Source organism: Cetorhinus maximus, chromosome 4 (assembly GCF_964194155.1).
Source record: "Cetorhinus maximus chromosome 4, sCetMax3.hap1.1, whole genome shotgun sequence".
NCBI lineage: Eukaryota > Metazoa > Chordata > Chondrichthyes > Lamniformes > Cetorhinidae > Cetorhinus > Cetorhinus maximus.
In genome coordinates this window covers 33,368,718-33,381,557 of record NC_135882.1, presented here as the reverse complement: position 1 = coordinate 33,381,557, position 12,840 = coordinate 33,368,718, and positions in this window count along the sequence as shown.

Genomic DNA, 12,840 nt, shown 5'->3' with positions numbered 1-12,840 from the left:
CATCTCGTGTGACATTGTCACATGACGGGGACATTTTAATAATTTTTAAATTTTTCTATTTTTGATGTTTATAAAGCTTTCACCGATCTTACTGAGACAGCACTTAGTCTCAGGGAGATGTGCGCACTCTGACAGTTGGGGAGTCCCTTCCCCCCACCCCCCCGCCGTACAGGAAGCGCATAGCACTTCCCGTTGGGCAGCCCGCTGGGCGGGCCTTAATTGGCCCGCCCACTCAAAATGGCAGCAGGGCCTGCTTTGGCGGCGGCGATCGGCTGCCAGCCCGCCGCAGAGCCAATCGGGCCCACCTGCCCATCAAGGGCAAAATTCTGCCCAAGAGATTAGCGTGTAAAATTAAAGCACATGGAATTGGGGGTGGTATATTGAGATGGATAGAAATCTGGTTGGCAGACAGTAAAAATAGAGTAGGATAAACGGGTCTATTTCCGAATGGCAGGCAGTAACTAGGGGGGTACCACAGGGATCGGTGCTGGGACCCCAGCTATTCATATTATATATTATTGATTTAGATGAGGGAACTAAATGTAATATCTCCAAATTTGCAGATGGTAGAAAGCTGGGTGGGAGGGTGAGCTGTGAGGAGGATGCAGAGATGCTTCAGTGTGATTTGGACAAGCTGAGCGAGTGGGAAAACGCATGGCAGATGCAATAAAATGTGGATAAATGTGAGGTTATCCACTTTGGTAGCAAAAACAGGAAGGCAGATTATTATCTGAATGGCTATAAATTGAGAGAGAGGAATGTGCAACGAGACCTGGGTATCCTCGTACACCAGTCGCTGAAGTTAAACACACAGGTGCAGCAGGCGGTAAAGAAGGCAAATGGTATGTTGGCGTTCATAGTGAGACGATTTGAGTATAGGAGCAGGGATGTCGTGCTGCAATTATACAGGGCCTTGGTGAGACCACACCTGGAATATTGTGCGCAGTTTTGGTCTCCTTATCTGAGGAAGGATGTACTTGCGATAGAGGGAGTGCAGCGAAGGTTTACCCGACTGATTCCTGGAACGGCAGGACTGACATATGAGGAGAGATTGAGTCGGTTAGGATTATATTCACTGGAGTTCAGAAGAATGAGGGGGGATCTCATAGAAACCTATAAAAGGATATGGGGAGAAAGCGGGAGCAGGCTATTGAGTTGGATGATCAGCCATGATCATAATGAATGGCGGAGCAGGCTCGAAGGGCTGAATAGCCTACTCCTATGTTCTATGGCCTGAATTTTTCTGTCGGCTAGTTGGGGGCGGGGCCCGCTCGCCGACGCAAAAATGATGCAGGATGACGTCAGGGGTTCCCCCGACGTCATCCTGCCCCATTTAAATATTCAGGAAGGCGGGCTGACAGCTGATTGCGCTGTCCGCCCGCCGACCTGTCAATGGCCAATTGAGGCCATTGAGAGGATCATTAAGGCAATTAAAGGACCTGCCCGTCCAACCTTAAGGCTGGCAGACAGGCCAGGAGCCCCAGCGGGCTTCTGAAAAAAACATGAAGCCTCATCCACTGGTGGGATGAGGTTTCATGTCTGTTTTTCAAAAGTTTTAGTCATATTTATTAACATGTCCCATCTCGTGTGACAGTGTCACATGAGGGGGACATGTTAATCATTTTTTTAATTATCGAATTTTTGATATTTAAAACGCTGTCAGTGATCTCCCTGAGACAGCACTTAGTCTCAGGGAGATGTGCGCTCTTTTGCGCACATGCGCGAAAGAGCGCACTCTGACAGTTGGGGAATCCCCCCCCCACCACCCCCCAACCAGGAAGCGCATAGCACTTCTCATCGGGCAGCCCGCTGGGCGGGCCTTAATTAGCCCACTCACTTAAAATGGTGGAAGGGCCCGTTTCGGCAGCAGCGATCGGCTGCCTGCCCACCACCGAGCCGGTGGGGCCCGCCCGCCCATCAAGGGCAAAATTCTGCCCTGTGTTTCTATGTTTCAAAACACATTTCATAAGGTGCCACATAACAGGCTAGAGAAACATTAGTGCCCACGGAATAAAAGAAACTAGCTGAATGGATACAAAACAGATACAGGAAACAGAGAGTAGTGGTAAACAGTTGTTTTTCAGACTCAAGGAAGGTTTACAATGGGGTTCCCCAGTGTTCAGTGTTAGGATCCCAGCTTTTTTGCTATATATTAATGACCTAAACTTGGGTGTACAAGGCCTAATTTCAAAATTTGTGGCTGATACAAAACTTGGAGGTATTATGAACTGTGAGGATGATAGTGATAAACTTCAAGAGAACATAGGCAGACTGCTGGAATGTGTGGATAAGTACCAGATGAAATTTAATATAGTGTAGTGATTCATTTATTTGGTTGGGAGAATGAGGAAAGGTAATATGAAATAAAGGGTACAATTCTAAAGGGGGCGCAAGAGCAGAGGGACCCGGCAGTATATGTGCACAAATCCTTGAAGATGGCAAGGCAGGTTGAGAAAGTGGTTAATAAAGCATGCGGAATCCTAGGCTGTACAAGTATGCAATACAAGTAGAATTTGGCTTCAACTGGAGTATCAGAAAGGATGTGAAGTCTTTGGAAAGGGTTCAGAAATGATTCACGAGAATAGTTCCAGGGATGAGGAACTTCAGTTACGTAGATAGATTGGAGAAGCTGGGGCTGTTCCCTTGGGGTGCAGAAGATGAGAGGAAATTTGATAGAGATGTTCAAAATCATGAGGGGGTCTGGCCAGAGTAGATAGGGAGAAACTGTTCCCATTGACAGAAGGATCGAGAAGTAGAGGGCACTAATTTAGGGTGATTCGTAAAAGAAGCAATGGTGACACGAGGAAAACTTTTTTATACAGTGAGTGATTAGGATCTGGAAAATTCTGCCTTAGTGTGCGGTGGAGGCAGATCCAATTGTGGGTTTCAGAAAGGAATTGGAAAATTATCACAAGAGAGAGATTTGCACAGCTTTGGGAAAAGACAGAGGATTGGGATTAGGTGAGTTGCTCTTGCAGAGAACCAGTACAGATATGATGGGTGGAATGGCCTCCTTCTGTGCCATAACCATTCTATGATTCCATGTCTACCTGTGGGGTTTCAGCCACTGCAGCAAAACTAACAGCCCTCTGTGTCTGACTGACCTCAACTGTGGCAAAGTTCCCATAATTGGCAACCTTGGAAAGCAAGGCACCGATGACCTGGGAGATTCACTTATGGGCAGAAGATTACGAGATCCTAGGGATGTCTCCAGCAGATCACTGGTGGTCACTGGCAATGTGTGCCCACCTGGCCCTGTTGGAAGGAAATTGTGTTCCAGGAGGCTTCAGATGTCAGCAACGACTTGTTGCAAAAGCGTGAGCATCCTCAGGGACTGCTGCTCTGTCATGTTGAGGAGGCCTGCTGTGACATGGTAATCAGCCTTTAATCTCCTGTGGTTGCAAAGACAGAAGTTCAGTCTTTTGCATCTTTCCTATCTCCCTTCAAAGTGCCTCTGCTTGAAGAAGGCCATGACACCTTTTCAGGTGCAACATTTCATGTTCTCTCAGGGCAGGTCTGACAGTATAATCCACATTAGATTTTTTCCAGAAAGTGGTCACTTTACATTATGAGCCATCTTTTGCTCCGTGTCCTTGCTTGCATTTCTTCTTAAAAAACACAGGTTTCCCTTAAAAAATTAAATATGCCATAAGTAATTTGTCGCTGTGGTCTGTTTTTCATGACAATTGGTAGAGGATCAACATGACAGACTCTGGGAGCAAGATATGTTTTTTTTCCCCCTTACAGGAATGGACAGGGAAAAAATGGTTTTAAAAGGTAGCTGCAGAGCAGTGCTAGTATGCTGAGAGAGGGACAGCACAAGGAGGCCAACTAGTCACCCCTGCAGTTGCAGGCGAAATCTCTCTCTCTGTCTCTCTTTCTCAGTTGCTGGAGGTGCAGGCACTTAAGGCAGAAGCCACTATCAAAAAGCAAGTAGAACAGCTTCTTCAGTCATTTCAGAGGGCAGTTAAGAGTCAACTATATTGCTGTGGGTCTGGAATCCCATGTAGGCCAGACCAGGTAGGGATGGTAGATTTCCTTAAGGGACATTAGTGAACCAGATGGGTTTTTACAACAATCAATGATGGTTTCATGGTCACCATTTCTGGCACCAGCTCTCACTGAATTGAATTTAAATTCCACCAGCTGCCATGGTGGGATCTGAGCCCACATGATACTCAGGATTGTTATTTCAGTGACATTACCACTACGCCGCCATCTCCTCTATATCCCCTCCTTGAAGCTGGAGCTCTGTGTCCATCTGATCTGTCCTGTGGAGTGGCATGTCACTGCAGAGAAGCCAGCTGCTGTTGGTCTTATTGCTGCTGCTGCAGCTGTTGGTTTGGCCACAGCTGTTGTTCCTCTTACTGTTGCATAGCTTCCATGCTGCAGTGAAGGCTGACAGCAAAAAGTTGAGATGAATCTGAATATACGCCAAGGCACTTGAAAGCAAAAAGTTGAAAATGACACTCAAAGTAGTTTTCAGGCTGTCAGAAGTAATCCTGCAAGCACAAGCCTTTCACTGCAGCTGACCACAAGCTTAGTGATTTCAGTGTTTAAAGTCTTCCCAGCACATCAATTTCATTAAACACTGTTTATCATTCCCTGCTGTGCACTTGCCTCACTGACCCTGACAAGATGCAGAGAGCTCAGAGAAGTTGTGTGTTTGCTGTTAAAACCAGAATGCAGGGTTACATTCAAAGTTAATTGCCTGTTTGAATATTTTAATGACTTTCCCAATACTGCATAGAGTTTCCCTGTTCACAACCCAGATGAGGGCAGAATCATGTTAGGTTCCTGGCCTGTTGTTTCTTTTCAGGGGTTTAGCCCCAGACCCAGCTTCCCTCGGTAGAATTTATGCCCCAGGACTTCAGGTACATAATCTTGTCTGAAACTTTAGCATCAAGGAAACTCTATATTATCAGAGGTACCACCTAACTATCCAGATATATAAAAGATCTGACAGCACTTTTTGAAAAGGAGCAGGGACGTTGTTCTGATTTCTTGACCAACATTTATCTCTTGAACAAATTCGCTGGTAGGGGCTTGATATGCATAAGAGTGACATTTCAGAAGTAATTTATTGGATGTGAAGCTCTTGGCAATATCCTCAGGATAGAAAAGGAGCTCCAGAAATACAAGGTTTCTTTTTATAATTACAATAGAATAAGGAATTAATATTAATTTAAACTAAATGAATGAGGCATGGTTAAAGTTAACTAAAGATAAGCAGAGCTTGGATGGAGGGGAAGAAGAGCAAGAGAATAACATAAAACAGAAACGTAGGCTGGAATCTTCCAGTCCTGCCAGAGCAGGAAGCTTGCTGGGTGAGAGAACTTAATTTGGCGGAAGGCCAAAAATCAGTTTCCCGACGGCGGGAATAACTTTTGCAATTAAGTTCTTGGGACTTTAAAGGTGGGTTAAAGGCAGTTTGAGCTTCGCACTGAACAATGTCGGGAAGTTCTTTTGCATGCACCTCTGATGGGGAAAGGCCAGCTCACCAAAATTAAGTGCCCCCTCAAAATTAAGTTCCTGCCAGCAAGAAATTAGAACGTGCACATTTATTTCTGCGCATAAGTGCCGTGCACCTGATGAGCTAAACTTCTTCCTGGACTTTGATATTAGTAGCTGCTGCTTTGGCCTTTTTGGAGACTGCTTAGAAATATCAGCCTATTGATTGAGATCAGGTGCTGGTAGGCTATGCTGTGCAAAGACTGACATGGGAGGCAGGCCAAGTGAGGAAAGGTGGAACGGAGATTGGACAAGGAGACAGGCTAAGGGGGTGGGGGGGGGGAAGGGTGGAGCAGAGGCCAGACAAGGGAGGGAGGACCAATGGGGAAGGGTGGCTGGGTATCCAAGGAAGGAAGCCAGACTGTCTGGGGCTTGTTTAGAAGGATAGGCATGTCATTCATGTCTTGGTCCTATTGTTGGGTGGTGGAAGGCCTGTCTAGGCAGTGAGCATCCTAAAGATATGGGTCTGAAGAATGTGGTCTGAGAGTTCAAGAATTTGGTCTAAAGGGTACTGAGGGGCAGAGGGTACAGTCAGTCAGAGGAGAGAGTTGGATCAGGTTGGGTGGAAGTACTAAGCTCATGTGTGGCTCTCATGGGAGGGGCGGTCATGGAAAGACAGGGACAAGCTGTAGCTGGTCTCAAGAACGGGAGGGAGCAGGGTCAGGAGGGCATGTCAACAGTTATGGGAAAAGGGGGGAAGAGTAGGAATATCCACAAAATTGATAATTGAGTCAGGGGGAGGCTTATGGATTACAGAAGGGAATGAGATAGTGATTGTGTAGGACGATGGGGAGAATTTAGTGGATAACAGGAGGGTAGATGATGCTTGATGCACTGGCAAACCTCACACACGCTATACTGAAACTTTCAAAGTTGTTGTGCAGTTTGTAAATCCTCTCAAGCATTCGATAGTTGGGAGGAGTTAATGCCTCATTTTTTGGGCTGAGTGAAACTCTTTCGAGTTATCAACAGTCACAGATTGCAACTCTTTCGAGTACAATCACAGTTCTTGGTTTTCCGGGAGTGGGACATGAAGCCACAACCCTCTGATTCAAAGGCGAGGGTGCTATGAACTGAGCCACAGCTGACACCTCTTGGGCTGAGTGAAACTCTTTCGAGTTATCAACAGTCACAGATTGCAACTCTTTTCGAGTACAATCACAGTTCTTGGTTTCTGGGAGTGGGACATGAACCCACAACCCTCTGATTCAAAGGCAAGGGTGCTATGAACTGAGCCACAGCTGACACCTCTTGGGCTGAGTGAAGGTGCACCTTGTTAATTAAATCCAATCCATGGAGAACCAGGCTCAGCTGACTTTTGTTCTTGAGGTTCCAACACCCAACAAATCAGCATTACTCCAGGACTAATGAATCGTATTCCAAGGTCTGGAGCTGCTGTGCATTCTGTGTGAATTGGCATGTCAGAGGCAGGGATAAAGGGAAGGAGGTGGATGCCTCCAAGGGGCACGGGTGGTGGACAACAGCAAACTCTGACTCCAATCCTTCATCTTCCCAGGTAAATGGTCATTGCTGACAAAGGCTCATGGGGTAAGTCTTTCTATGATGCCAAGGCTATGATCTCTCTGTTTGTTTAGAGTCTCAAGGGTAATGAAGGCATGCTAAATAGTGTCTGAGGGAGGGCTCTCCCACATGGCTGTCATCATCCTGGTTAATGCACACTGTCTCCATGCACAGAATCTCACAGCGCAGAAGAGGCCCTTCGGCCCATCGAGTCTGCATCGACACGTGAGAAACACCTGACCTACCTACCTAATCCCATTTACCAGCACTTGGCCCATAGCCTTGAATGTTATGACGTGCCAAGTGCTCATCCAGGTACTTTTTAAAAGGATGTGAGGCAACCTGCCTTCACCACCCTCCCAGGCAGCGCATTCCAGACCGTCACCACCCTCTGAGTAAAAAAAGTTTTTCCTCACATCTCCCCTAAACCTCCTGCCCCTCACCTTGAACTTGTGTTTGAAGGGGAGGAGCACTCATCTGTGGTCATCCAGGATCTCCTTCACCTGCAAGGAGCGGGGCGGGGATGTCATATCCAGACAGAACCCAAGGTCAAGGCTTAGCATTAGCTGTGCAGCTCAGAGATGGAGGCTAATCTGCAAAGAATATGCTCACTAGGTGAATTACCACATTTAATTCACAGATCCAATGTGGCCCAGATGATGTAGGCTCCAGGCAACCCTAATTTTTTACTGGCTCTTGTGTAGATGAAGGAGGAATCGGTACAAGTTAGCCCAGGGCCAGGAGGAGCAACTGCCTGAGCAGCAAGAGAAAGTGGGGCCTCAAGAAAGTCAGGATGCTGGCAACCAGGGGCCAGTGAGACAGTGAGCATTGGCCTGCACTTGGGTATAACGCAAGCGGTACAGCTACTTACAGATGAGCGAAAGGCAATGCCGGAGGTGAGTTAGGATGTCCCGGAATCTGGTTGCTCACATCTGCCAGCTTCTCCATGAAGACCTGCAACTGCAGGGACTTGGAGGTAATCCCATGTCAGTGGCATTAAAGGTAATGGCCACCCTAAACTTCTTCGCCAGTGGCACATTCCAGGGCTCCACTGGGGACTTGTATGGCATCTCACAGTCAGTGACACACAAGTGCATCCAGGTGACAATCAAATTCTGCCTGGATCCCAAAAGCTAGGCTGCAAGAGCGCTGGGTTTGCAGCAATCATAGGTTTCCTGCAAATGTAAGAGGCTATTGACAGTACACAAATGGCCTTGAGAGCTCCCTGGCAACAGTCACATTCATCAATAGGAAAGGTTTCAACTTCTTGAACGTGCAGCTGATACGTGATCACAGAAGGTGAATCCTGCATGTTTGTGCTCAGTTCCCAGGGAGCTCTCAATATGCCTACATCCTGAACCACTCCTAGGTGCCACAAGATTTTGAAGGATCTCACCGATGGGAGGGCTGGCTCCTTGGGGACAAGGGATATCCCCAGAAGACCTGGCTAATGACACCAGTTTGCCGTCCGCACAGTGCCTCTGAAGAGAGCTACAGTGCTGCATGTGCCTCCGCAAGGGCCACGATTGAGCAGACAATAGGCTTCCTAAAGTTGAGGTTCAGATGTTTGGACTGCTCAAGCAGGGCCCTCCAATACTCCTCAAAGAGAACATGCCAGATCATTGTCGTCTGCTGTGCCCTGCACAACTTTGCACTACAAAAGAGGGATGTCGTGGCTGGGGGAGACATGGAGGACCAAGGTGCCTTCTCTGATGATGAGGATGGTGAAGGGGATGGTGTTAATGAGGGCCAGGATATCGTGGAGGCACATGCAGAGGCCACAATAAGGGTAAGACGTGGCAAATCGACCTGTGACGATCTGATAGGTAACAGATTCCAAGCAGAAGGAATGGCTGTCTGGGTGCTCTTTAAATATGGTGCCAGGATCTTCGACCCCATAAGGTAACGGTGGGATGGCAACTTCCTGGCTGCCCCCACCACAAGGTTCGGCAGATGCATATGTAATGAGCTGAACAGCACATGATCGCACATGGCCAGCAATCCCCGCCCCACCCCTAAGAAGAAATCACTCTCTCTACTGCTCCCACCACCCAATTTATACTCCAGGACAGAAGACACCGCCCGTAATCTGGATAATTCAAACAAAAAGAGGTGAAGTAATAATGAATAACGCAGTACAATATCGATACTGGAATTTTGCTAACATTCTGGATAAAATTGTGAAACATGAGAATATTAATGGCAGAAAATTATGATATTACTGGGAGTATAAATACATGATTTAAACCAGAAGTCAGGAATTAATTCAATATTATGGAATGTAGGATGCCAAAAAGGATGAAAATGACTGGTGGGGAGAAGGTTTAAATCATATGTTTTGGATAATCTGGAAATAAAATTTGGGGCAGAATTTTCTGGCTGACGCGCGGGTGGCGGAGCCCACACGTCAGCGCATAAAATGTCACGCGACGTGGCGTCCCAATGCCAGCACGCGGCATTGCGATATTTAGGTCAGCGGGAGCGCTATGCAGCGCAATGCGCGCCCGCCATTAATTAAAGGCCTTGTTAAAGCCCTTAAGTCGGCAACTGTTGACGATTTTGAGGAGCCTGTGAGAACTTTGGCTCGGCGCACGGGCCCAACGGGCAGGCAGGTAAGTGATTTTTTATCAAAATTCATGCACTGGCGGGATATGTGGGCTCAGAGGGGTTGTTCATGGCTTTTCTGGTATTTAATGCAGAAAGTTCTTTAAACTTGCCTGTGTGATTGTTACCAGTTCAGATCAATTTCCAATAGCTTTCTGTGTACTTTGAAGCTTCAGCTCACCAGTCTGCAGACAGTAATCTTTGGAGGCCTCTGGAAAGCTGCAGGCCTGATATTTAGCCTGGGTATGGGTTCTGACATCTTCACTGGAGGCAGCTCCTCTGAGGAGGAAGGGAGGGATAGAACGAGGAGGAGGCCAGGAGTGGACAATCAGCCTCCAGGGGAGCCACCTTTGGGTGGCCAGGTGCAGGCACAAGGGGTGCAGGGCCAAGAGGTTGTCCAAGGTGGAAGGGGCTGCAGAAGATGCCACTATCCTGCTGCCAGTGTATACAGGTGGCAAAGCAGCCACTTCAATATGACTGAGGTGCAGTGCCGAAGGAGGTTCCGACTCTCAAGGGAGACAGTCAACTATATCTGTCAGATGATTGGCCCTGAGATCTCCCATAACTGTGTGGATGGACACCCAATGCCAGCGGCTCTCAAGGTCACAGTTGCCCTCCACTTCTATGCCTCGGGCTCCTTCCAGGGCTCGGTGGGTGATCTTTGCAGTGTCTCCCAATCAGCTGTCCACACTTGTGTCAAGCAGGTTACAGACGCTCTGTTCAGACGGGCATTGACCTTCATCCACTTCCGCTGCGACCAGGCAAGTCAGGCACAGCGAGCCAGGGGCTTCACGGCCATTGCTGGCATCCCCCATGTCCAGGGTGCAATAGACTGCACACTGTGGCCATCAAGGCGCCAGCAGGTGAGCCCGGTGCCTTTGTCAACAGGAAGGGCTTCCACTCCATGAACGTGCAGATAGTGTGTGATCACAGGATGCAGGATTTTACAAATCTGTGGAACGTACCCAGGCAGCTCCCACAACGCCTACATCCTCAGACATCCCAGGTGCTGGGGCTCTTCAGTGCTCTGGCTCAGCTGGATGGTTGGCTGCTGGGTGACAAGGGCTATCCCCTCAGAAAGTGGCTCATGATGCCTCTCCGCCGTCCAAGAACAGAAGCTGAGCAGCGGTACAATAGGAGCCAGGGCACCACAAGGGCTGTGGTGGAGAAAGCCATCGGTCTTCTCAAGATGCGCTTCCGTTGCCTGGGCCGCTCAGGGGGCGCACTCCAGTACCCCCCAGATCGCGTCCCTCTGATAGTGGTAGCATGCTGCGCTCTGCACAATCTTGCGCTGGAAAGGGGGGGATGCAGTTGACGATGAAGACCTTGACGCCCTGGATGAGGCTGCACATGATGAATCCAGCAGTGGCTCAGAGGATGAGGAAGCACAGGGTGATGATATGGGGCAGTACGCCAACCCGCTACTACACCAAGGAGGCAGGGACACCCGGGCCAATTTAATCCAACGAACCTTCAGCTAGCTCCACACAAATAGATCAGCAGGACCAGCATTGCCTGGCGCTTCCACACGTGGCACTTAGATGCTACATCTTCCACCTCATCAGCTGCAACTAAGGGCTTAGTACTGAAACATCAATGTCCACTCAAACACTCATGAGATGTCTGTGAAACATACAAATGCAGCACAAAGGAAACACCCTCAGCCATAGTCAGAAAAGTGGACTTTAGTCAGTCCAACGTCAAACGCAAACGTTGCTCTGACATACATAACTATTTTTTCCCTAATCTAAGGCTAACACAAAATCACCAGTGACATACCTGTGGCGTGCCTAACGTGCCTTATGCTTTCTTTTGTGATTGCTACGTCTAGGTGCCGCCCCTTCGCCCGGAGTGGCTTGTGAGACAGCCTGCTGACTCTGCTGTCCTGTTGGCGTCGATGACCTTGGCGGGCGTCCTCTGGCCCGTGGAGCCTGTGATGGCCCCGCCTGAGAGGGAGTGGCCAGTTCCAGAACTGGCACCTCCCCAGTTGTCGCAGCCTCAACGGATGCCACGGTCACTGTCAGAGGGGCGGAGGAGCTGCTGCCCTCATCCGGAGCGCCCTGAGAGAAGCTTGCAGTGACGACAGGCAGCTGCTGCGCCGTGAGATCACATTGGACCTCCCTGCTCACTGCAGATGCATGGGCACCAAGTGGCGACATCTCCCGAGTGCCCAGAACATCTCCCACATTGGGAATGACCACCTGTGGCCATTACCGCTGTGAGGGCTTGCGGGTCAGAGCGTAACCCAATCAGAAGAGTCTCAATCCGATCGAAGCCCCTCTCCATGAGAGTCACCAATCTCTCAGTGGAGGAAGCCTGAAGCTCCGTCCTGAGGTTCATGCCTTCACTTACACTCTGCCTGGACTCCTCCACCACAGAGACCAACTGAAGCACACCCTCATGCAACCCTGCCAGATGCTCCCGCGAATCCTGCCGCTTGTCCTGCAGCTGCTGCATTGGTGACATCTCCAGAGGCACATCATCAGTGCCGCACTCAGCATGTGCCTGGTCCCCTGCAGTCCTCCGGCTGCTGGCGCCATTGGCACTCTCTGTCCTTGCCATCCCCTCCAGCGATTTTGAAGTGCCCTCTCCACTGTGGTCCGGGACACTAGCCGACGTTACATTCCCCACCGAAGCATTTGGCGCTGCGCTGGTGCTTGGCTGGCTGAAATGATGTGCCGCAAGTTGCACGCCTTGGCCCTCAAGTGTGGAGGGGGGGGGCTCCGGACTTGTTGGGTGCGGCCATGCGGTGGTGTTGCTGAAATTAACAACAAGAACAGTGCATCAGTTAGCGTTCAGTCAGTAACACCTTTCATCCCTTTGCCCCCCAGCCTCATAAGTCGTTCACCCTTCAAGAACCTAAGGAGACAAACATTGGTGGGGTGGAAAATAATCAAGAGGAGGCCCAAACATTAGACGCGCATACAGACAGGCTGGTCAGATGGCCTAAGGAATGTCACATGGAATGTTATGTGGCATTGGAGTGGGTAGAGTGCAGAGGTACCTGAGCTGGATGCATGCTGGCCTGGAGAGTTGCAGTGAGGAGGAAACATTGCAGACAATTGCGACATTTGCCGTGGATCACAGGAGATTGACAGGTCACATTATTGACCTTCATACCGTTAGGAGGGGCATAGAACGGGTGGACAGAAGGCAACATTTCCCCTTGGCACAGGGATGACTAACATGGTGGCATTTATTTAA